At 39.0% G+C, this 25,000-nt stretch overlaps 1 protein-coding gene across 1 annotated transcript in view; it reads right to left on the bottom strand.

Moving 5' to 3' along the window:
• Positions 1-25,000, bottom strand: part of bmpr1bb (bone morphogenetic protein receptor, type IBb) — a 171,496-nt gene that overhangs the window by 81,622 nt on the left and 64,874 nt on the right. The window lies entirely within an intron of this gene.

Genomic DNA, 25,000 nt, shown 5'->3' with positions numbered 1-25,000 from the left:
CAGCACGACTCTTAAGGCGTCAGGGAGTGAGGCTCACACACACATTACTATTGCATAGCCACACTCGCTGGCATCCGTTACGCATACAGTACAAAAGTTTGGACACACCTTCTCCTCATTCTATGTGTTTTCTTTACTTTCATGACTATTTACATTGTAGATTGTCACTGAAGGCATCAAAACTATGAATGATCACATGTGGAGTTATGTACTTAAAGGCCTACTAAAATGAATTTTTCTTATTTAAACGGGGATAGCAGATCCATTCTATGTGTCATACTTGATCTTTTCACGATATTGCCATATTTTTGCTGAAAGGATTTAGTAGAGAACATCGACGATAAAGTTCGCAACTTTTGGTGGCTGATAAAAAAAAGCCTTGCCTGTACCGGAAGTAGCGTGACGTCACAAGTTGAAGGGCTCCTCACATTTCCCCATTGTTTACACCAGCAGCGAGAGCGATTCGGACCGAGAAAGCGACGATTACCCCATTAATTTGAGCCAGGATGAAAGATTCGTGGATGAGGAACGTGAGAGTGAAGGATTAAAGTGCAGTGCAGGACGTATCTTTTTTCGCTCTGACCGTAACTTAGATGATAGGGCTCATTGGATTCCACACTTTCTCCTTTTTCTATTGTGGATCACGGATTTGTATTTTAAACCACCTCGGATACTATATCCTCTTGAAAATGAGAGTCGAGAACGCGAAATGGACATTCACAGTGACTTTTATCTCCACGACAATACATCGGCGAAGCAATTTAGCTACGGAGCTAACGTGATAGCATCGTGCTTAACTACAGATAGAAACAGACGAAATAAGCCCCTGACTGGAAGGATAGACAGAAAATCAACAATACTACCAAACTCTGGACCTGTAACCACACGGTTAATGCTTTCCAGCCTGGCGAAGCCTAGCAATGCTGTTGCTAACGACGCCATTGAAGCTAACTTAGCTACGGGACCTCGACAGAGCTATGCTAAAAACATTAGCTCTCCACCTACGCCAGCTCTCATCTGCTCATCAACACCCGTGCTCACCTGCGTTCCAGGACTTCACCCGATCATCGATGTGGTCGGCGGCTAGCGTCGGATAGCGCGTCTGCTATCCAACTCAAAGTCCTCCTGGTTGTGTTGCTGCAGCCAGCCGCTAATACACCGATCCCACCTACAGCTTTCTTCTTTGCAGTCTCCATTGTTCATTAAACAAATTACAAAAGATTCACCAACACAGATGTCCAGAATACTGTGGAATTTTGAGATGAAAACAGAGCTTTTTGTATTGGGATTAAATGGTGTACCAATACTTCCGCTTCAACCATTGACGTCACGCGCATACGTCATCATACATAGACGTTTTCAACCGGAAGTTTCCCGGGAAATTTAAAATTGCACTTTATAAGTTAACCCGGCCGTATTGGCATGTGTTGCAATGTTAAGATTTCATCATTGATGTATAAATATATATATATATAAATCAGACTGCGTGGTCGGTAGTAGTGGGTTTCAATAGGCCTTTAACATAAAAAGGTGAAATAACTGAAAACATGTTTCATATTCTAGTTCAGTGGTTCTTAACCTGGGTTCGATCGAACCCTAGGGGTTCAGTGAGTCGGCCTCAGGGGTTTGGCGGAGCCTCCGCCGCGGAGGTCAAGACACACCTGACTCATCGTGTAAATAAAAACTTCTCCCTATCGGCGTATTATGCATGCCCCCAAACAATGTTCCCTCTAATTTTCCATATGTGTGAGCAAACATAAAAACTCCTTGAGCATTCAGTGAAGCACATGTGAGCAACGTCATACACATGCACTGTGGCCACACCTGCATGCACTGTGGCCACACCTGCAGCACACCTGTCCCAAACCTGACTAAATAACAAGTTAAATGTTTTATTATTATAATCAAATGACAGCAGTCATTTCCATGAGGTTATTTTCTAATATAAGTGTTTTGGCCCACTTACAATGACAATAACAAAAAATATTGTTTTTCATGAGTTGTGTACTAGTATTATATGTCTGGGTGGGGGGTCCTGCTTTGGAAATAATTTGTACCCCTTTCAGATATCGCATTTAGTTCCCACTAAAACATTCACATGTTGCACAATGAGATGTAAACATGGTATCATGTGTACATTCCTGTAACTTTCTGTTTGTAAAATATATATTTATTAGTATTTCTTTGAAATAATAACATCATTTCATGATTAATATTAATAAATTAAAGGCCTACTGAAAGCCACTACTACCGACCACGCAGTCTGATAGTTTATATATCAATGATGAAATCTTAACATTATAACACATGCCAATACGGCCGGGTTAACTTATAAAGTGACATTTTAAATTTGCCGCTAAACTTCCGGTTCGAAACGCCTCTGAGGATGACGTAGCCCGGCGAACACGGGTATGCCTTCCACATTGAAGCCAATACGAAAAAGCTCTGTTTTCATTTCATAATTCCACAGTATTCTGGACATCTGTGTTCGTGAATCTGTTTCAATCATGTTCATTGCATTATGGAGAAGGAAGCCGAGCAAGCAAAGAAGAAAGTTGTCGGTGCGAAATGGACATATTTTTCGAACGTAGTCAGCCACAACAGTACACAGCCGGCGCTTCTTTGTTTACATTCCCGAAAGATGCAGTCAAGATGGAAGAACTCGGATAACAGAAACTCTAACCAGGAGGACTTTTGACTTCGATACACAGACGCCTGTAGAGAACTGGGACAACACAGACTCTTACCAGGATTACTTTGATTTGGATGACAAAGACGCAGACGTGCTACTGTGAGTATGCAGCTTTGGCTTCTAAACATTTGATCGCTTGACCGTATGTGCGCAACTTTTTTTTGCGTATGTACGTAACTTTTTTAAAATATATAAGCTTTATGAACCTTGGGTTAGGTGAACGGTCTTTTGGGCTGAGTGATTGTGTGTGTTGATCAGGTGTTTGAATTGTATTGGCGTGTTCTATGGAGCTAGGAGCTAGCATAGGAGCTAGGAGCTAGCATAACAAACACGCAGGTGTTTTTATGCAGGATTAATTTGGGGCATATTAAATATAAGCCTGGTTGTGTTGTGGCTAATAGAGTATATATATGTCTTGTGTTTATTTACTGTTGTAGTCATTCCCAGCTGAATATCAGGTCACCCCCGGCTCTCACAGCATCTTCCCTATCTGAATAGCTTCAACTCCCCACTAGTCCTTCACTTGCACTTTCCTCATCCACAAATCTTTCATCCTCGCTCAAATTAATGGGGAAATTGTCGCTTTCTCAGTCCGAATCTCTCTCACTTCATGCGGCCATCATTGTAAACAATAGGGAACTTTGCGTATATGTTCAACTGACTACGTCACGCTACTTCCGGTAGGGGCAAGCCTTTTTTTTATCAGATACCAAAAGTTGCAATCTTTATCGTCGTTGTTCTATACTAAATCCTTTCAGCAAAAATATGGCAATATCGCGAAATGATCAAGTATGACACATAGAATAGATCTGCTATCCCCGTTTAAATAAAAAAAAATCATTTCAGTAGGCCTTTAAGATTCAATTAAAGAAAAAAACATTTTATTTTTCACTAAAGAAGGGTTCGGTGAATGCGCATATGAAACTGGTGGGGTTCGGTACCTCCAACAAGGTTAGGAAACACTGTTCTTAACCTTCTTCAAAATAGCCACCCTTTGCTCTGATTACTTTTTTGCACACTCTTGGCATTCTCTCGATGAGCTTCAAGAGGTAGTCACCTGAAATGGTATATTATAAGTAATTCAAAGAAAATTATATTATAAGTAATTAAAAGAAAAAGTTACATATTGCAGTATATCAATAATGTTAATAATGTATTATTTATTATGTGTGGAGGGGGGCGTGGCCTGCGGGCCTGCCGCGGAGCGGGGTGTGCAAGGACCGGCCTCGAAGACAGCGGCAGGTGAGTAGATTGCCCAGCTGGGCCTTGTTATCTAATCACCTGTCGCCTTTATTAGCAGCAGCCGGGCAGAGACAAGTGAGGGAAACCTCACATTATGTATTACTCATTTTTAGTTTTTCATGCATTATTACTTGTGTTACTCTATGTAAAAATGTTCATGAATGAAGAATAAAAGTCAACCCGATCCTGTCCAATTCAAAATACAAGCCTATATGTTTCGTGTTAGTCATGAACCCAGGATGCAGAGACGGCAGACAACGTGCCGGTAAAATGTATTTAACGACTTTTGTCTTATAAAATTGGAAAAATAAATGCTCATATGTTCTGTTTCTGTGATATTGCAACATTTTCTCGTAAAATTATTACTTTTTTTTGTAAAATTATTACTTTTTACTGCAAAACGGTGACATTTGTCATACGATAAACAGTGCAGCAGGGAAGTGCACCCGAAGGGAAAAAAAACAGGAAAGTTATTCAACAGGGATGTACAAAGCACAATGATCCAGACCCGTCCAGAGGACAGCACTGGCATACGAAGCATCCGGATTGGCAACCGGGAACAGGTGTGTTCTTATTGGCAGTAAGGGACGGGTGAGGGAGCCAGCGCTCAGAGAGGAGAAACGGTGGCGAGAAGAGGGCAAACAGGAAATGGAAACAAAAATAAAAGCCGAACAGGACATAAAACAAAATACCAGAAAATAATATTATGATTATTACAACCTTCTAAGTAATACATTTATGTAATTCCTTCCATTGTGCATTGCAGAAATGACAAACCAATTATTTAACCAAATAAACCTAATAAAGGATCATGTTTTATTCACATATACTGTTGTAGTACTGTCAGAGTACAACTGATGGCATGTGAGCACCAGATTTATTAAAACATCTAATTAGCAATTAGCCAAAGATTTCCTGGAATTGAACGGAGATGACATTTTCATTTATATTAATGTTCGACTCGCCTTATACGCTCCAGACTATTTACCCTCACCTTGGAAGCTAAACCGGCTAATAGGATGACCTTCTAGAAACAATACATTTAATTTCCAATATCAATCAGAGAGTCCAGTCCATAGTGGATCTAACATAATAGTGTGAGAGTCCAGTCCATAGAGGATCTAACATGATAGTGTGAGAGTCCAGTCCATAGTGGATCTAACATGATAGTGTGAGAGTCCAGTCCATAGTGGATCTAGCATAATAGTGTGGGAGTCCAGTCCATAGTGGATCTAACATAATAGTGTGAGAGTCCAGTCCATAGTGGATCTAACATAATAGTGTGAGAGTTCAGTCCATAGTGGATCTAGCATAATAGTGTGAGAGTCCAGTCCATAGTTGATCTAACATAATAGTGTGAGAGTCCAGTCCATAGTGGATCTAGCATAAGAGTGAGAGTCCAGTCCATAGTGGATCTAACATAATAGTGTGAGAGTCCAGTCCATAGTGGATCTAACATAATAGTGTGAGAGTCCAGTCCATAGTTGATCTAACATAATAGTGTGAGAGTCCAGTCCATAGTGGATCTAACATAATAGTGTGAGAGTCCAGTCCATAGTGGATCTAACATAATAGTGTGAGAGTCCAGTCCATAGTGGATCTAACATAATAGTGTGAGAGTCCAGTCCATAGTGGATCTAACATAATAGTGTGAGAGTCCAGTCCATAGTGGATCTAACATAATAGTGTGAGAGTCCAGTCCATAGTGGATCTAGCATAAGAGTGAGAGTCCAGTCCATAGTGGATCTAACATAATAGTGTGAGAGTCCAGTCCATAGTGGATCTAACATAATAGTGTGAGAGTCCAGTCCATAGTGGATCTAACATAATAGTGTGAGAGTCCAGTCCATAGTGGATCTAGCATAATAGTGTGGGAGTCCAGTCCATAGTGGATCTAACATAATAGTGTGACAGTCCAGTCCATAGTGGATCTAACATAATAGTGTGAGAGTCCAGTCCATAGTGGATCTAACATAATAGTGTGAGAGTTCAGTCCATAGTGGATCTAGCATAAGATTGAGAGTCCAGTCCATAGTTGATCTAACATAATAGTGTGAGAGTCCAGTCCATAGTGGATCTAACATAATAGTGTGAGAGTCCAGTCCATAGTGGATCTAACATAATAGTGTGAGAGTCCAGTCCATAGTTGATCTAACATAATAGTGTGAGAGTCCAGTCCATAGTGGATCTAACATAATAGTGTGAGAGTCCAGTCCATAGTGGATCTAACATAATAGTGTGAGAGTCCAGTCCATAGTGGATCTAATATAATAGTGTGAGAGTCCAGTCCATAGAGGATCTAACATAATAGTGAGAGTCCAGTCCATAGTGGATCTAACATAATAGTGTGAGAGTCCAGTCCATAGAGGATCTAACATAATAGTGTGAGAGTCCAGTCCATAGAGGATCTAACATAATAGTGTGAGAGTCCAGTCCATAGTGGATCTAACATAATTGTGAGAGTCCAGTCCATAGTGGATCTAACATAATAGTGTGAGAGTCCAGTCCATAGTGGATCTAACATAATAGTGTGAGAGTCCAGTCCATAGAGGATCTAACATAATAGTGAGAGTCCAGTCCATAGTGGATCTAACATAATAGTGTGAGAGTCCAGTCCATAGAGGATCTAACATAATAGTGTGAGAGTCCAGTCCATAGAGGATCTAACATAATAGTGTGAGAGTCCAGTCCATAGTGGATCTAACATAATAGTGAGAGTCCAGTCCATAGTGGATCTAACATAATAGTGAGAGAGTCCAGTCCATAGTGGATCTAACATAATAGTGTGAGAGTCCAGTCCATAGTGGATCTAACATAATAGTGAGAGTCCAGTCCATAGTGGATCTAACATAATAGTGACAGTCCAGTCCATAGTGGATCCAACATAATAGTGAGAGTCCAGTCCATAGTGGATCCAACATAATAGTGAGAGTCCAGTCCATAGTGGATCTAACATAATAGTGAGAGTCCAGTCCATAGTGGATCTAACATAATAGTGAGAGTCCAGTCCATAGTGGAGCCAGCAGGAGACCATCCCGAGTGTAGACAGGTCAGCAGCACAGAGACGTCCCCAACCGATGCACAGATGAGCGGTCCACCCCGGGTCCCGACTTTGGACAGCCAGTGCTTCATCCGTGGCCACCAAACCTATATATATTGCCTTTTACTCCATAACTCCATTTGTCAGCCAGTGTTGTACTAACATGGGTCATAGGATGAGGTCGCAAAAAGGCCAAATTGCAAAAAAAAAGACTGCTGCTCAAGATCATCATTTAGGTGTGTCTGTGGACATGCTATAATTGGTAACTGAGAGTCTGCTATTATTAGTGTGTGTGTGTGTGTGTGTGTGTGTGTGTGTGTGTGTGTGTGTGTGTGTGTGTGTGTGTGTGTGTGTGTGTGTGTGTGTGTGTGTTCTGGCAATGCTTACTTAATGGGGACATCGCTCTGTTTACACAGTCACAGTCATAGATCCACAGACCGGTACCGGGCCGCACAAGAAATTTCAAAAAATAAATAAATAAATTATTAAATCAACATAAAAAACACAAGATACACTTACAATTAGTGCACCAACCCAAAAAACCTCCCTCCCCCATTTACACTCATTCACACAAAAGGGATGTTTCTTTGTTATTAATATTCTGGTTCCTACATTATATATCAATATATATCAATAGCAGGGATACAGTCCGTAAGCACACGATTGTATTTTTTTTTACCAAAAAAAAAAAAAAAAAAAATTACCATAAGTAAGTAAGATTAAATATCTCAAATAAGGGTGATATTTGTTTATTTTCTGTCTGATAAGACAATTCTTCTCACTAAGCAGATTTTATGTTAGAGTGTTTTACTTGTTTTAAGGGTTTTGGTCCTAAATGATCTCAGTAAGATATTACAGCTGAGATTTGATGACCTATATTGAGTAAAACATGCTTGAAACTAGAATATCAACTGTTGCAAAGCTGTGTCATCAACACTCACAAGTATAAAACTACTTTTTTAAAGTAATAATTTCTTACTTCAAGCATGAAAAAAAAATCATGATGCCGAGCGCATATCATTATGTCAAGATAATGGCACTAGCATTTACTTAATTGAAGAATATTTTTCAACATATTGATCAAAAAGATGTCTGTTTTCTTCTACCAAGAAAAGTGCACTTATTAGTGAGAATATACCGTAATTTCCGGACTATAAGCCGCACCAGTTAAATTTAGGGGAAAATACAGATTGCTCCATATAAAAGCCGCACCCGACTATAAGCCGCAGGGTTTTAATGTGTAATTACCGTAGTATATAGGGGTTCCTGCTACCACGGAGGGGATTGTCGGGACAGAGATGACTGTTTGGGAACGCAAAGCGTCCCATTTATTAACAATAAATCTTTCAATCATTCAATCAAACTTTCACATCTTTGACATGGCGAACAGCATTCGTGCAGAGTACAAATAATACAACGGTGCAAAGTAATACAAAGTGCTCGCCTGTACGTTATCAAAATAACCAGCCTACCGGTATATGAAAAGTCAGTCTTTAATCATTGTGTCATCGTCTTCCTCCTGCGTACTAAAACCACCGAAATCCTCTTCGTCGGTGTCGGAGAAGAACAGGCCGTAAATAAGCCGCACCCTTGTATAAGCCGCAGGGACCAGAACGAGGGGAAAAAGTAGCAGCTTATAGTCCGGAAATTACGGTACTTATTTTAAGGTATTTTTGGGTTCATTGAGGTTAACTAATTTTACTTGTTTTGGAAAGTCTTGACAAGCCGAATTTTCTTGTTCTATCGGCAGATAATTTTGCTTAGTTGAAATAAAATACCCCTAATTTTTGTATTTTTTGTTGTTGTTTTTTAACACTGACTTTTTGCAGTGTAGTGCTGTATTGTGAGGATCATGTCATATTTAATTTGAACTTTTTATATTTTTTTATATATATACAGTATATACATATATATATATTTTTTAATGGTCCTCAGTAGTCACGTACAAATTTGTGTGAATTATACACAATTATTTAAATTTGGTCCCCATGAACCATATTAACTATTTTTCCCCAGGGTTCCCAGTAAGAATGACCAGCACATTACTTTATCAATCCAGAGATTTAAAGACGTGTATGAGCTAACTGGGCAGTGGCCAATTTACACCATTTTTTTTTATGCCTCCACAACCTGTAGAAAGGGTGGTCCCCACAAGTGATGATCAAAAACTTGGTCCCCATTCCAAATGATAACCAGTGTGTGTGTGTGTGTGTGTGTGTGTGTGTGTGTGTGTGTGTGTGTGTGTGTGTGTGTGTGTGTGTGTGTGTGTGTGTGTGTGTGTGTGTGTGTGTGTGTGTGTGTTTGAAAAGACAAACACTAGAAGTAGCTTACTAGGGCTCAGTCCGCGGGCATCACATCAGGTGATGAAGGGCGATTAGAGCTCACACCTCCAGGCACCGCCACCACTTTGCTACTTCACAATAATCCAACATGCAAACATGCACCCCGTGCTAACAATAGGGCGGGCAGGGGGGGGCCAAGAAGGGGGGTGGGGGGGTCGCATTCCACAGCTCAATTATAGGTTTTACTATTTGCAAGATTGCATCACGACACAATCACACGCTTTGACCGTTTATGAACAGGTGTATTGTGCAACGCTGAGGTCGCCTACAGCCACTAGGCGCTAGCTTCTGTAGATATATGGATAGACATATAAACAGATGGCTAGCTAGAGAAAGTAGAAGTTGGCATTCTTTGAATTGAAGAAATAAATCATCAAAAAGACGTTCACGTTCACTCGGCAAGGCAGTTTGAACGTAGCAATGCTGGTCGTCACCATACTGAAGCAGCTTTTGTGCTCGGAGGGACATTAAAATCGTGTCCAAACACGGGACATGTATCCATGAAAATATGGGGAAGCTGCCGAGTAGCACCTTAATTTACGAGCTTAATTAGTTTGGTTGCAGCGCTCTCAACGTACACAATATCACCCGTTGAAATGAATACGGATCAATTTATTTGATTAAAAACGGCACAGTTTAAAAAAAGAAAAAACTTTTATCCAAAAGGGACAAGCGGTAGAAAATGGATGGATGGATGGATAAGAAATATTGCATAAAAATGATACAATACAATGTACCGTGTTTTCTGCACTATAAGGCGCACCTAAAAACCTCTAATTTTCTCAAAAGCTGACAGTGCGCCTTATAATCCGGTGCGCCTTATATATGGACCAATATTGAGCCACAACAGGTCTCGCAACTACAGGATGCATAACGTAACCCCAGCCTCTACTGCAGCGTCTATTCTGTGCGCCTTATAATGCGGTGCGCCTTATATATGAACAAAGTTTTAAAATAGGCCATTCATTGAAGGTGCGCCTTACAATCCGGTGCGCCTTTTAGTGCGGAAAATACGGTACTACAAACAACTACAGTAGTTTTATGAAGTAACTAACAAAAATGTACATAATTTAGCTTGGAGAGTGAACTCTCTCCTTTTCAAGCCGCTTCTCCATCAAACACACCATCAGCAGTTTGTCCATATTTTCTTGGATAAATGGCCACCGTTTAGATATTATTTTAACATCCTTGGCTGGCGTTTGACTAATTTTCCGTCATTATGATGCAGACTAGCAGTGATACGCTCAAATTGCTTCCCCAAGTTGGTCACGTTTTTGATGATTTATTTATTTAATTTAATGAATAACATCCACTTTGTCCCAGCACTGCCCTTCACGCTCACTTTCTTGCTTTCCATGCTTGTAAAACAATTTTATGTCGATCGATCGCTATGTGTTTTGTTTTTTATAATTAATTTCAATGGACGTTGTGAGATGCAAGTGTTTTAAATGATGAGCTAGGTCATAGAACCAATTAAGTTCAATTAAATTACAAAGCCCGAAACCAGTGAATCTGGCACATTGTGTAAATGGTAAATAAAAACAGGATACAATGATTTGCAAATCCTTTTCAACTTATATTCAATTGAATAGACTGCAAAGACAAGATATTTAATGTTCAAACTAGTAAACTTTGTTATTTTTTGCAAATATTAGCTCATTTGGAATTTGATGCCTGCAACATGCTTCAAAAAAGCTGGCCCAAGTGGCAAAAAAGACTGAGAAAGTTGAGGAATGCTCATCAAACACTTATTTGGAACATCCCACAGGTGAACAGGCTAATTGGGAACAGGTGGGTGCCATGATTGGGTATAAAAGCAGCTTCCGTGAAATGCTCAGTCATTCACAAACAAGGATGGGGCGAGGGTCACCACTTTGTCAACAAATGCGTGAGCAAATTGTTGAACAGTTTAAGAAAAACCTTTCTCAACCAGCTATTGCAAGGAATTTAGGGACTTCACCATCTACGGTCCGTAATATCGTCAAAGGGCTCAGAGAATCTGGAGAAATGCACGTAAGCGATGATCAGGCGGTACTGCATCAGTGTGTAAAGGATATCACCACATGGGCTCAGGAACACTTCAGAAAATCACTGTCAGTAACTACAGTTTGTCGCTACATCTGTAAGTGCAAGTTAAAACTCTACTATGCAAAGCGACAGCCATTTATCAACAACACCCAGAAACGCCGTCGGCTTCGTTGGGCCCCGAGCTCATCTAAGATGGACTGATACAAAGTGGAAAAGTGTTCTGTGGTCTGACAAGTCCACATTTCAAATTGTTTTTGTAAACTGTGGACATCGTGTCCTCCGGACCAAAGAGGAAATGAACCACCCGGATTGTTATAGGTGCAAAGTTGAAAAGCCAGCATATGTGATGGTATGGGGGTGTATTAGTGCCCAAGGCGTGGGTAACTTACACATCTGTGAAGGCACCATTAATGCTGAAAGGTACATACAGGTTTTGGAGCAACATATGTTGCCATTGAAGCAACGTTATCATGGACGCCCCTGCTTATTTCAGCAAGACAATGCCAAGCCATGTGTTACAACAGCGTGGCTTCATAGTAAAAGAGTGCGGGTACTAGACTGGCCTGCCTGTAGTCCAGACCTGTCTCCCATTGAAAATGTGTGGTGCAATATGAGGCCTAAAATAGAGACCCCGGACTGTTGAACAACTTAAGCTGTACATCAAGCAAGAATGGGAAATAATTCCACCTGAGAAGCTTCAAAATTGTGTCTCCTCAGTTCCCAAACGTTTACTGAGTGTTGTTAAAAGGAAAGGCCATGTAACACAGTGGTAAAAATGCCCTTGTGCCAACTTTTTTGCAATGTGTTGCTGCCATTAAATTCTAAGTTAATGATTATTTGCAAAAAAAAAAAAGTGTTTCTCAGTTGGAACATTAAGTATCTTGTCTTTGCAGTCTATTCAATGGAATATAAGTTGAAAATGATTTCCAAATCATTGTATTCTGTTTTTATTTACCATTTACACAACGTGCCAACTTCACTGGTTTTGTAAAGTGAGGTGCTAGTGTACGTACATTTTCAAGGCCACATTTCCACATTCTAGGTGTTTAATAATACCTAGACAAGTCTATTCTTTAAGCAGGATTAGAGAGAGGATCACCTGTTTGGCCATTAGGCAAAATGCCTCTGCTACAGAATGGGAAAGGTGTAAAAAAAATGCCAGCTGGCTTGTTTACTCAATCCAAATGGGCGGAGGAGAGTAAACAGAGAAGAATTCTTGGCGGCGTTAAAGCGGAGGCAAATGGGTCAACACCTGCCTCATGCTTCCACAAGCCGCCGCTTTTGGCCGCTCAAGCTGTCGGGTCCGATTTGCGCACATTTGTGGAAAATGTTTGGGCCCGTGGAGCGGTGGGAACGGGTCAGTGCACCTCACACGCCCATCTGCGCTCCAGCACACACCCAGCATGGAGCCTCCCAGCGCCAGGAGCGGAAGGGAGGGGGACTAGCTGGGGGTCTCGCTGCCTCCTTTGGGAGGTGCGGAAGTGGGGTAGACTTGCAGTGAATAGTCCCTTGAAGGTCTAACTCCCCTTTCTTCTATCAGCTTCTTCACAGTCAAAACCACAATCTAAAAGCTTCAAATTCCTACCATTCTGAAATGATTTCCTCCTTTATATTTGCATCCTCTGATGCTGGTGGTAGTTATCATGAATAACTGGCAGGATTAGACATAACATTAGTAGGCTGACCATATATGCGTGCCAAGGCCGGGACTAGGTGAAAATTTGCCAATGATACTCAAACTTGCTTTATAAATAATATATTTATTTAAATAAAGCATTTTTTCTCGTCTGTTGACAGCAGTGTTGGTGCTAGGAATTTACAAAATCAAGTGATAAAAATGGGGTCCCACAGTAAATTTTTGGGGTCCCACTTTTTTGTAAGCGTTTTGAAAAAAAATTATAAAAGTATGCATTATCCTGTTATATCTCACATTCTCTATTGTGTTTTGGAAAAAAGGTTGTCATAAATGTTACTTAATTCATTAAAAAAAATAATTAAAAAATACAACAAATGTGTATGCATATGTAAATGTATTCAGTTTTAAACATTCCTTCATGGGTCTAAACTTTACCGCTGCTGGTAGTTTTTTCTATGTTTTTATTTAATAAGTTGTAGGTGTATTTATTTCAGTAAAAAAGTGTAAAAAGTGTTTTGCTTGGGTCATGAAGTGATGATAATGGTGTGCCAGGGCATACATACATTTTATATTTAACGCTTAAATCTCTGGAGTCTACATCAACTTCAGTTCTATTCCTCAATTCAAAATATTTTAGTTTTTTTTATGTTTTTTTTTTTTGTTTGATTGTTTTCCGCCCTTTTTTGTCAAACAAAACTATGTTTTTAATGGAAATCACACAAAATATGCAAAATCTTCCACCAAAAATATTTTTCTTAGTTGAATATTTGATGTGAAGTAATCAGAACCTTGGATAGGTCAATAATTCATAATAACATTGATTTTGATTCAATATTATGTTTATGAGTTTGAAAGAAAAAAAAACAGCTTTGTTTTATTAGTCAACATTGCAACTTTTTCTAAATGACATTTCACCTTTAAGCTTTTTTATTTCACTTTTGTTATGTTTTTGTTTATTTTAATAGTATTTTTAGAATGTGCCGTGGGCCTTTAAAACATTAGCTGTGGGCCGCAAATGGCCTCCGGGGCACACTTTTGACACCCCTGCTATAGATAATAAAAAATTAAATCTGATAAATCTATGGATAAAAAGCAGAGCCTGGCGACGCATGCGCGTTTATCATAACTCTCTCGCTCTCTCTGTCTCTGCCCCTCCCTCACCAATGCTGCTGCGTGCACAATTTGTTTTGTTTTTAACCCATTCTTAACCCTGAACGTACATTGAAAATACACGCAACCCTAACTCAAAATACCGGAAATTTGAGGCATTTAAGAAACTCCGTCCGGACAGCCTCACAAAAGAGGACATGTCCGGTGAAAAGAGGACGTATGGTCAGTCTACATTACAGTAAACATTTTGTTATGTTGACATCCAACTTGTTTGATGTTCTGTAGGGCTCTATTTTCTTATTCATTTATTGTTTTTAACTTGTTCACACACTCCTACAGTTGACAACAGTAACTAACTTCAAAGGGGACCTGCACTTGTTTTTATTTTGCCTATCGTTCACAATCATCATGAGAGACAAGAAGACAAAAGTTTTTTTTGTTTTTTCCCCCCGCTTTTTAAAATAAATCGGCTTGTTCTTGGTGGGAGCAATCAATTCTACCTCTAAATCACTTTAAAAATGCTTTCAAAAACAGTCGACAATACTTAATTTACGTTCGGCAACCTGTATGATAACCAAACTGTAGAAACATTGTTATTGTAAGAGCAAACACTGAGGAACTATTTTTCTAGTGTACTAACACGTTGGCGTGCTTCGGTATTAGCTGTAACTACGCAAACATGAAACACGTTTGAGTTTGTAATACACAACACTGTGATAGAACATCAATCTCTGACTGAAAAACATGATCGTATTACAGTATCTGTTTTCCAGTTAATTATGGGTAAGCACTCCATTTATGTCAAAATAGCTTGGCTTCAAGTTCCACATTTTGCAGCTTTAAGTCACTTTCACCTCACTCTCCTGGCTTCCGTCTGCTCCAACGTCGCTTTAACAAGAAGCAGTTCATCCTCAGTATATTCAGCTTCAAAAAGACAAGGTTTTGAATCCTTATTTGTCCAAAACTAATTGTCTTTGTTGTTTGTCACCAAGTGTGCCATCATTAGAGCACACGCAAGTGTTTTTGTATCCAGAAGTAGGAACACGCATGTTATGGAAACAGAAATGAATGTGCCAAATAATTATTGATTAAAATGACCAAAATACAGTAAATATTGTACATATTACATATTGTTATGAAGATGTATGTTACTACACTATATATATATTTGCAGTGTGTATATTGTACTTACAGCCCTTTGAGACACTTGTGATTTAGGGCTATATAAATAAACATTGATTGATTGATTGATATAACATATTGTCATGAAGTTGTCTGTTACTACATTATATATATACTTGCAGTGTGTATATTGTACATATTACATATTGTTATGATGGTGTCTGTTACTACATTATATATATACTTGCAGTGTGTATATTGTACATATCACATATTGTTATGATGGTGTCTGTTACTACATTATATATATACTTGCAGTTTGTATATTGTACATATTACATATTGTCATGAAGTTGTCTGTTACTACATTATATATATACTTGCAGTGTGTATATTGTACATATTACATATTGTTATGATGGTGTCTGTTACTACATTATATATATACTTGCAGTGTGTATATTGTACATATTACATAGTGTTATGAAGGTGTCTGTTACTACATTATATATATACTTGCAGTTTGTATATTGTACATGTCATGTAGATGTTTGTTACTACACATATATATACACATATATATACACACATATATATATACATATATATATATATATACATATATATATACATATATATATATACACATATATATACACATATATACACATATATATACACATATATACATATATATACACACATATATATATATATATATATATATATATATATATATATATATATATATATATATATATATATATATATATATATATATATATATATATATATATATTAGGGCTACAACTAACAATTTGATAATCGATTAATCTGTCGATTATTACTTCGATTAATCGATTAACAATCGGATAAAAGAGACAAACTACATTTCTATCCTATCCAGTATTTTATTGGAAAAAAAACAGCATACTGGCACCACACTTGGGGCGGTATAGCTCGGTAGGTAGAGTGGCCGTGCCAGCAACCTGAGGGTTGCCGGTTCGATCCCTGCTTCCGCCATCCTAGTTACTGCCGTTGTGTCCTTGGGCAAGACACTTTACCCACCTGCTCCCAGTGCCACCCACACTGGTTTAAATGTAACTTAGATATTGGGTTTCACTATGTAAAGCGCTTTGAGTCACTAGAGAAAAAGCGCTATATAAATATAATTCACTTCACTTCACTTCACACTTATTTTGATTATTGTTTCTCAGCTGTTTGTACATGTTGCAGTTTATAAATAAATGTTTATTTAAAAAACAAAACAAAAAACCAAAAAAAACCTCTGCGCAACGAAAAGATGACTAAATTAATCGGCAACTATTTTAATAATCGATTTTAATCGATTAGTTGTTGCAGCCCTAATATATATATATATATATATATATATATATATATATATATATATATATATATATATATATATACTTACTTGCAGTGTGTATATTGTACATATTACATATTGTCATGAACGTGTCTGTTACTACATTATATATATACTTGTAGTGTGTATACAAAACATTGATGGAGGGTTTTGAAGTTGTCTTAGAGGGCTTTGAAGGCTACAACGGTGACTCCCATTAGCTGCATCTTCCAAGCGTTTATCAGCTTTAAAAATAACATTTTTAAAAAAGACGTGTACGTTCTTGTCTGTCATAATGATTGTGAACGATAAACAAAATTCTAAAAAAAGTGCAGTTCCCCTTAAAGCCACTGTGATCTAAAATAATTGACAGTACTACAAATGCAATTGTTGATAAGGTGATTAAGCCATGGTCAAAAGCTATGGAAGGGCACCCAAAACCAAAAAAAAAGCCTATTTTCAATGCTAAATAAATGCAGACTCAGCAACCTGCAACAAGTTCTTGGTATTGGAAACATTTTAAATATCTAACGCTTTACTAAACAGACAAGCGGTACAAAAGTGCATGGATGGATGAGACCAAAAAGGTGTTTACATTATACATCACATTCACCCACTCACACACCGAGTGGGCTCTAACCACCACCCATCAGGAGCAGCTCAGGGTTCCGTGCCTTGCTCAGGGACACTTGGACATGAGCTCTCCATGCAGGGAGAGAGCCGGTAAACCCTGAGGTTAGAAGACGGCCACTCTACCCACTAATGTCTTGTAAGTCAAGTAGTGTCCTGACACAAGTCACGCTCTGTTTAAACTTTATTGCTGACCTCAGCACGCCGACACCAGCCTTCATAACACTGATAGCATCACACCACTAGCGAGTAGACAGGGCTGCGGAGTTAGCGCTGAGCGCTGGGACGGACGTGCTTCACAGTGTCCTGGCTGAATGAGCAGGGATCAGACACTTCGGTCTCCTTGGACGTATCCTCGCTCATCCATGCGGACTGGACACTGGCCGAGAGTTGGTGGGCGGCCGAGGGTGGAGTCGACTCTTTTGGTTGCTTTGTTGGGTCTGCTCCTGTCTTAGGCCATGCGCCCCCGACCCCAGCAGACGATGGCGTGGAACACCGTAGAGGCCACCACAGTGTATATGTTTTTTTGTTTTTTTTGTTGTTGTCTTACTTTTGCGGCTGTGTGTAGAAGTGGCTGGTTGCATCAGCTCTGCCCTTTTAATGTATTTAATGTCCTTTGTGTTAGAGATGTCCGATAATATGATGATCTCAGTAAGATATTACAGCTTGTTGCGGAGATTTGATGACCTAATATTGAGTAAAACATGCTTGAAACTAGAATATCAAGTGTTGCAAAGCTGTGTCATCAACACTCACAAGTATAAAACTACTTCTTTAAAGTAATAATTTCTTATCTCAAGCATGTAAAAAAAAAAATCATGACTTTAACACAATTGTGTCTCATAATTAAAACAGATGACAGCCAAATGGACTTTGCGGTTTTATTTTAAGTGAAACAATAGAAAATACGTACTCATATAGTAGTACAGTTGTTATTAGTGAGAATATACTTATTTTAAGGTATTTTTGGGTTCATTGAGGTTAGCTAATTTTACTTGTTTTGGAAAGTCTTGACAAGCTAAATTTTGTTGTTCTATTGGCAGATAATTTTGCTTAGTTCAAATAAAATACTCCTCATTTTTATAGATATTTTTCTTGTTTTTGAACACTGACTTTTTGCAGTGCATAATTCTGACTATTTGCTGAGGATGTTATTTCTTCTTATTTGTCATCATTGAATGTTTATAATTGAAGTATTTACATTACTAGTATGTTCATCTTGAATGGCAGAAAATTTCATAAAAAAATAAAAAGGCAATGGGTTTTCCTTTTCACTTTCTCGTGCACTCCAAATCATTATATTAACCTCTTAAGGCCCAAGCTGTTTGTTTACATGCTTTTTTTAATTTCTCTTTGCTATTTGGGCTTATTGGACCCTAATTAGAATAAAAACTAAAAATCATCTTTTGATATGATGTACTTAGTCCATAAGTACACAAACGTGTACTTCATGTTTAGTGACATGCTAATTCTTATTTTTACACTTTTTTTTCTACAAATTCCATTGTATGTTATACTCTTCTGACACCACCAGATGGCAGTATAAGTGTCCACATAAGTGGCCATAAGACCCCAATTCAGTAGTGTACACAATTTTGGAAATAAGAGCTAAAAAGTGCTGTCCACGCATGTGGCCACTAAGGCCTTAAAGCAGACCTGGGCAAATTAAGGCCCGGGGGCCACATGTGGCCCGTTAAGCTTTTCAATCTGGCCCGTCGAACATTCCCAAATAATTTTTTTAGATCTTTAAGATGCAAACTAGCTGCCATTATGATGTGCAGTGATGTTTTCTAATGACCGCAGGTCTTGAACTATACAAAGTATTTCTATGGTTGGAATCTGCACTTATGGATGATATACCAGTTACTATGGTAATCTAATTAGTTACAATGGTCATCTAATTACTTACTATGGTAATCTACATCACAGCAGCTCAGACGAGGCACCAGGCAGTGTGGGTGGGGAGCGTTTCCACAGACGCGGAAGGAGATTTTCACAACAAAGTTCTAAAGCTTAGTGATATATCAGATGTATCAGATTGTAGGTGGGTTTATTTTGTATCCTTCGCATTCATATTTCACTGTTTGTTGCATTTTTGTTGCGTTTCACTTGATTGTAAAATATGTCGATCGAAAGGGGGTGTGACGTTCATATTTTGTCAATATTCAGTGTTTTATCGTTCATAGAAAAATGTCAATTCCATTACGTTTTTTAAGGTGGTCTGTCATAAAGTTTTTAGCATTCAATCCGACATTATTGTGAGGTTTTGTATTAGTGTTCCTAAAAATAGATCTACCGGCCCCCAGACACATTTTTTTCTCTAAATGTGGCTCCCGAGTCAAAATAATTGCCCAGGCCTGCCTTAAGGTAAAAAATTCAGCTTTACATTTTTTTTAATGGAAAATAACATCCTCTCTCCGATCATCGCCTGCTTCTAATGGACTAACTATCCTCGTAGTGGTTTAGGCAGCCTGACAACAATTCCACCGCAAAAATGAGTATGTTTCATATCGCCGGCGATCACTCGAAACGAGTACGATTGACCTCCTGTTGGTGGGATTGCCTTCAGGAGAACGCCTGTGCGTGGGATCTTTTAAAGTGGGGAGACTGGTGCACAGACAGCCACCACACTGTCCTTGGCAAAGACAAGGCCAGGGTCCAATGGCACGGAGACCAAGACAATTGGGGGGACCCATCTTTGCTGCAGCCTTCTTCCGCCTTTGTGACCGTTGTGGAGCTTCTATGCAACCACTCCGCCGTTGAGGTCTTTTTCGACTCCAACGTCACTTCTTGGCTGTGGGGAGCTGTATCCGGTGGAAAGGGAAACCCAGGACGACCGGCACCTCCTCACAGCTGCAGGAGGCTGCCGGAGCTCCGGTCTGTCGGAGGACCGCCTATGGCGCGCCTACCAGCCCTTGCTTTTCTCTCAGGGTGTGCTCCCCTAGCCTTGTGTCTTCCCAGACTAACCCACAAGGCATATAAAAAGGTCGTTGAGCATCAAAGTGGTTATAACGCTGCACGTCGCCAGGACTAACTAAGCCCGTGGAGACAGTGGTCGCTGCAGGTGACAGGACTACGACTCACAACGACCTCTAATGCTTCTCCATTTTCTTGGACAAACATTTTCTTATGAAAGGGAGACCTGGCACTAATACTTACACTGTTACGGCAAACGCGCCGTGACCATGAGCCTCGTTTTTCGTTTCAGAGCTCGGGCCCGAGCAACAAGACCTTTCATCGCCTGGCACTGTGAGAAAGTCACGCTAACCTGCAGAGACAAACGAGGCCAGATGATGATGATGATGGCGACGGTGATGATGGCGATGTTACAGCTAGCTCGCGGCTACGGAATGCGTGTCAACAAGCCTCTGTGAAATCTGCGGGATTTTCAGCGTTAAAAGTGATGTCATACAGAGAAGCTGATTACCGTGGCAACGCAGCTGTCTCGCCCCCAGAGCGGTCCAATGGGGGTAAAGTAGTGAAGAAAGCATGTCCTGCACACTGTACTGTGCATGCTGGTTTACAGTGTTCAATGTTTATCTGGTTTACAGAGATAATATCTTTGGTTTATTAACTCTAACACGGAGATCAGGTTTTGAAGAATGTTGGTTTAGTGCAGACATTTTGTGTTTATTTTCCTTACTTTAAAAAAACAACTATGAAATGCCTTCCAGAATGCATCATGTTGCTTTTTTATTCATAAATTATTATTATTATCATTTAATTAGAGATGTCCGATAATGGCTTTTTTGCCGATATCCGATATTGTCCAACTCTTGATTACCGATTCCGATATCAACCGATACCGATTTATACAGTCGTGGAATTAACACATTATTATGCCTAATTTTGTTGCGATGCCCCGCTGGATGCATTAAACAATGTAACAAGGTTATCCAAAATAAATCAACTCAAGTTATGGAAAAAAATGCCAACATGGCACTGCCATATTTATTATTGAAGTCACAAAGTGCATTATTTTTTTTTAACATGCCTCAAAACAGCAGCTTGGAATTTGGGACATGCTCTCCCTGAGAGAGCATGAGGAGGTTGAGGTGGGCGGGGTTACGGGGGCGGGGTTGAGGTGAGGTAAGGGGGGGTAAGGGGTAGCGGAGGGTGTATATTGTAGCGCCCCGGAAGAGTTAGTGCTGCAAGGGGTTCTGGGTATTTGTTCTGTTGTGTTACGGTGCGGATGTTCTCCCAAAATGTGTTTGTCATTCTTGTTTGGTGTGGGTTCACAGTGTGGCGCATATTTGTAACAGTGTTAATGTTGTTCATACGGCCACCCTCAGTGTGACCTGTATGGCTGTTGACCAAGTATGACTTGCATTCACTTGTGTGTGTGAAAAGTCGTAGATATTATGTGATTGGGCCGGCACGCAAAGGCAGTGCCTTCAAGGTTTATTGGCGCTCTCTACTTCTCCCTACGTCTGTGTACACAGCGGCGTTTTAAAAAGTCATAAATTTTACTTTTTGAAACAGATACCGATAATTTTGAAACCGATACCGATAATTTCCGATATTACATTTTAAAGCATTTATCGGCCGATAATATCGGCAGTCCGATATTATCGGACATCCCTACATTTAATAAAACATGAGTTATCACGTTTTCTTTTTTCTGTGACTGTAACACGGTGGTGCAGTGGTTAGCGCTTGTGTCTCACAGCGAGAAGTTTCTGAGTTCGATTTTTGGGCGAGGGGTTTTTCTGTGTGAATTTCTGGCAACCACAGCTGCCAGTATTTTATTGTAAATTCCACTCTAGGTTTTTTTTCGTAAACAGGTTAACAATATATATTTTTTTCCTCCAGAGTAATTTGCCATAAGCTAAAACATTTATCAACTGTGAAATTAACGGATTCAACATCAACATACCGTAATGTCCGATACATCGTGACTGTATTTGTACCGTGAATTCCGGGGAATCCGCACAAAGCACAGTAAAATTACTGTGATTTGTGCGGATTTTTGTTTTTTTTACCGTTTTTTTTTCCAGCTGTTTGATTGGTAAAATGACAGTAAAATTATTGTGATTTGTGCGGATTTTTGTTTTTTTTGCCGTTTTTTTTCCCCCAGCTGTTTGATTGGTAAAATGACAGTAAAATTATTGTGATTTGTGCGGATTTTTAATTTTTTTAACTGGTGTTTTTTTTCAGCCGTTTGATTGTAACAAGTATCTGAGCTGTAGTTTTAATTACCCACATTTGAAATCGCCATGTAAAATAGCTAATGCTAACCAGTAGCACGTGAATAGCAAAGCCAATGTACAGTATATTAGCATCAAACTAGTGCATTTTTTTGTAAAAGTGGAGCCTGACATTACATATGTTAGAGTGCTTTTTGAGGCAATTTATTTGTTGACATTGAAAATCACAGAGAAGTAGTTTGGCTGAGTCTGCTCTCAGTGCTGCTGGAGTGATCGCCAAGTGCCGAAGTGCAAAGAGCCGGCTGATGTCACGCGCAACCCAAGTACCGGAACATGTTGGTTTTTTCCATTAATCGGTGTCCGGTAAGACTGTCGAGATTTGGTCGCTGCCAAAAAAGTACCGGATTAAGTACCCATCAATAATAGAATAGTTAAATTAAAGTACCAAACACATAGAAAGTAATTTATTGATCCCTGGAGGAAATTCAGCACCACAGTTCGCTCACTATAAACACTCAGGTATTTTTTACATGTGAATAATATAAATACAGTCTATTATACGGCATTATTCACACGTGAATAATATAAATACAGTCTATTGTACAGCATTATTCACATGTGAATAATATAACTACAGTCTATTATACAGCATTATTCACATGTGAATAATATAAATACAGTCTATTATACAGCATTATTCACATGTGAATAATATAAATACAGTCTATTATACAGCATCATTCACATGTGAATAATATAAATACAGTCTATTGTACAGCATTATTCACATGTGAATAATATAACTACAGTCTATTATACAGCATCATTTACATGTGAATAATATAAATACAGTCTATTATACAGCATTATTCACATGTGAATAATATAAATACAGTCTATTATACAGCATTATTCACATGTGAATAATATAACTACAGTCTATTATACAGCATTATTCACATGTGAATAATATAACTACAGTCTATTATACAGCATTATTCACATGTGAATAATATAACTACAGTCTATTATACAGCATCATTCACATGTGAATAATATAAATACAGTCTATAATACAGCATTATTCACATGCGAATAATATAACTACAGTCTATTATACAGCATTATTCACATGTGAATAATATAAATACAGTCTATTATGCAGCATTATTCACATGTGAATAATATAAATAGTCTATTATACAGCATTATTCACATGTGAATAATATAACTACAGTCTATTATACAGCATTATTCACATGTGAATAATATAAATACAGTCTATTATACAGCATAATTCACATGTGAATAATACAAATACAGTCTATTATACAGCATTATTCACATGTGAATAATATAAATACAGTCTATCATACAGCATAATTCACATGTGAATAATATAAATACAGTCTATTATAAAGCATTATTCACATGTGAATAATATAAATACAGTCTATTATACAGCATTATTCACATGTGAATAACATAAATACAGTCTATTATACATTTAAGTACAGTCAAAAAGGAACATATGCATTAGACCGTCTGATGGCTGTCAAATAATTCCATTACACCCCAGCTATACATCATTTTATGCGTTTTATGCGTTTTACGTCTTTAGCGGTTAACTTGTCTTTTGCAACGTTTCATTATGGTGTATATATTCATCATAAAGAAAAGCAATGCTGTTAAAATGTCACTTTGAGCATGTAATAATGCCGTTATTACTTACAGCAAACATTCATTTTGAGCTGGAGGAAAACTGCTAAGAAAAGGCAAACTTTGCCCAGCGAAGGAGCGTTTAATGAAGCGATTGTTCCCCCCTGAAGGTCAGGGCCAGCTAACGGCGCTAATTAACAACTTTCTCTGGCGGTCAGACAAAAGCGGACAGTGGGGGTCGAGGCGCACGGACCACAAACTGGATGTGACCCTCACACCTGCCTGGTCGCATTAGACCTGAGTGCGTCCAACACACACACACACACTCACACTCAGTCTATCTTAACAGTTCATGTCTGGCACACACATGAAAACGGTTGAGAGCATTAAGTACAGCCAGGGGGCGCTATATAATGTAAATGGTAAATGGGTTATACTTGTATAGCGCTTTTCTACCTTCAAGGTACTCAAAGCGCTTTGACACTATTTCCACATTCACCCATTCACACACTGACGGCGGGAGCTGCCATGCAAGGCCCTAACCACGACTCATCAGGAGCAAGGGTGAAGTGTCTAACTCAAGGACACAACAGACGTGACTAGGTCGGTAGAAGGTGGGGATCGAACCAGGAACCCTCAAGTTGCTGGCACGGCCGCTCTCCCAACTGCGCCACGCCGTCCCCCTATCATGTGTGTGTGCTTGGGGTTCAAGAGTCTTCACCTGCTTTTGACAGGTGATACATGACAAACTAGGAGGGGACCCTAGGGGGTCTAAAGATGGAACCATTGCAGTAAATGTAACATTTCTACATCGTGTATGTTCACTAACATCAACTGCAGTGTGGAGCAAACAGGAGGTAGATAAGATGTTAATCCTCTCACTTCCTGTCAGCTACAGCAGGAAGACAGGCTGTAATTATTGGGAAAATTGCCGCATATTTACCATATCACACACACACGGTCTTTAACGAGCATTAATTGTGTGT

This window comes from Entelurus aequoreus, linkage group LG21, assembly GCF_033978785.1.
Source record: "Entelurus aequoreus isolate RoL-2023_Sb linkage group LG21, RoL_Eaeq_v1.1, whole genome shotgun sequence".
NCBI classification, from domain to species: Eukaryota; Metazoa; Chordata; class Actinopteri; order Syngnathiformes; family Syngnathidae; genus Entelurus; species Entelurus aequoreus.
The sequence above is the reverse complement of the archived record's forward strand: the minus strand, read 5'-3'. Positions and strand labels throughout refer to the sequence as shown.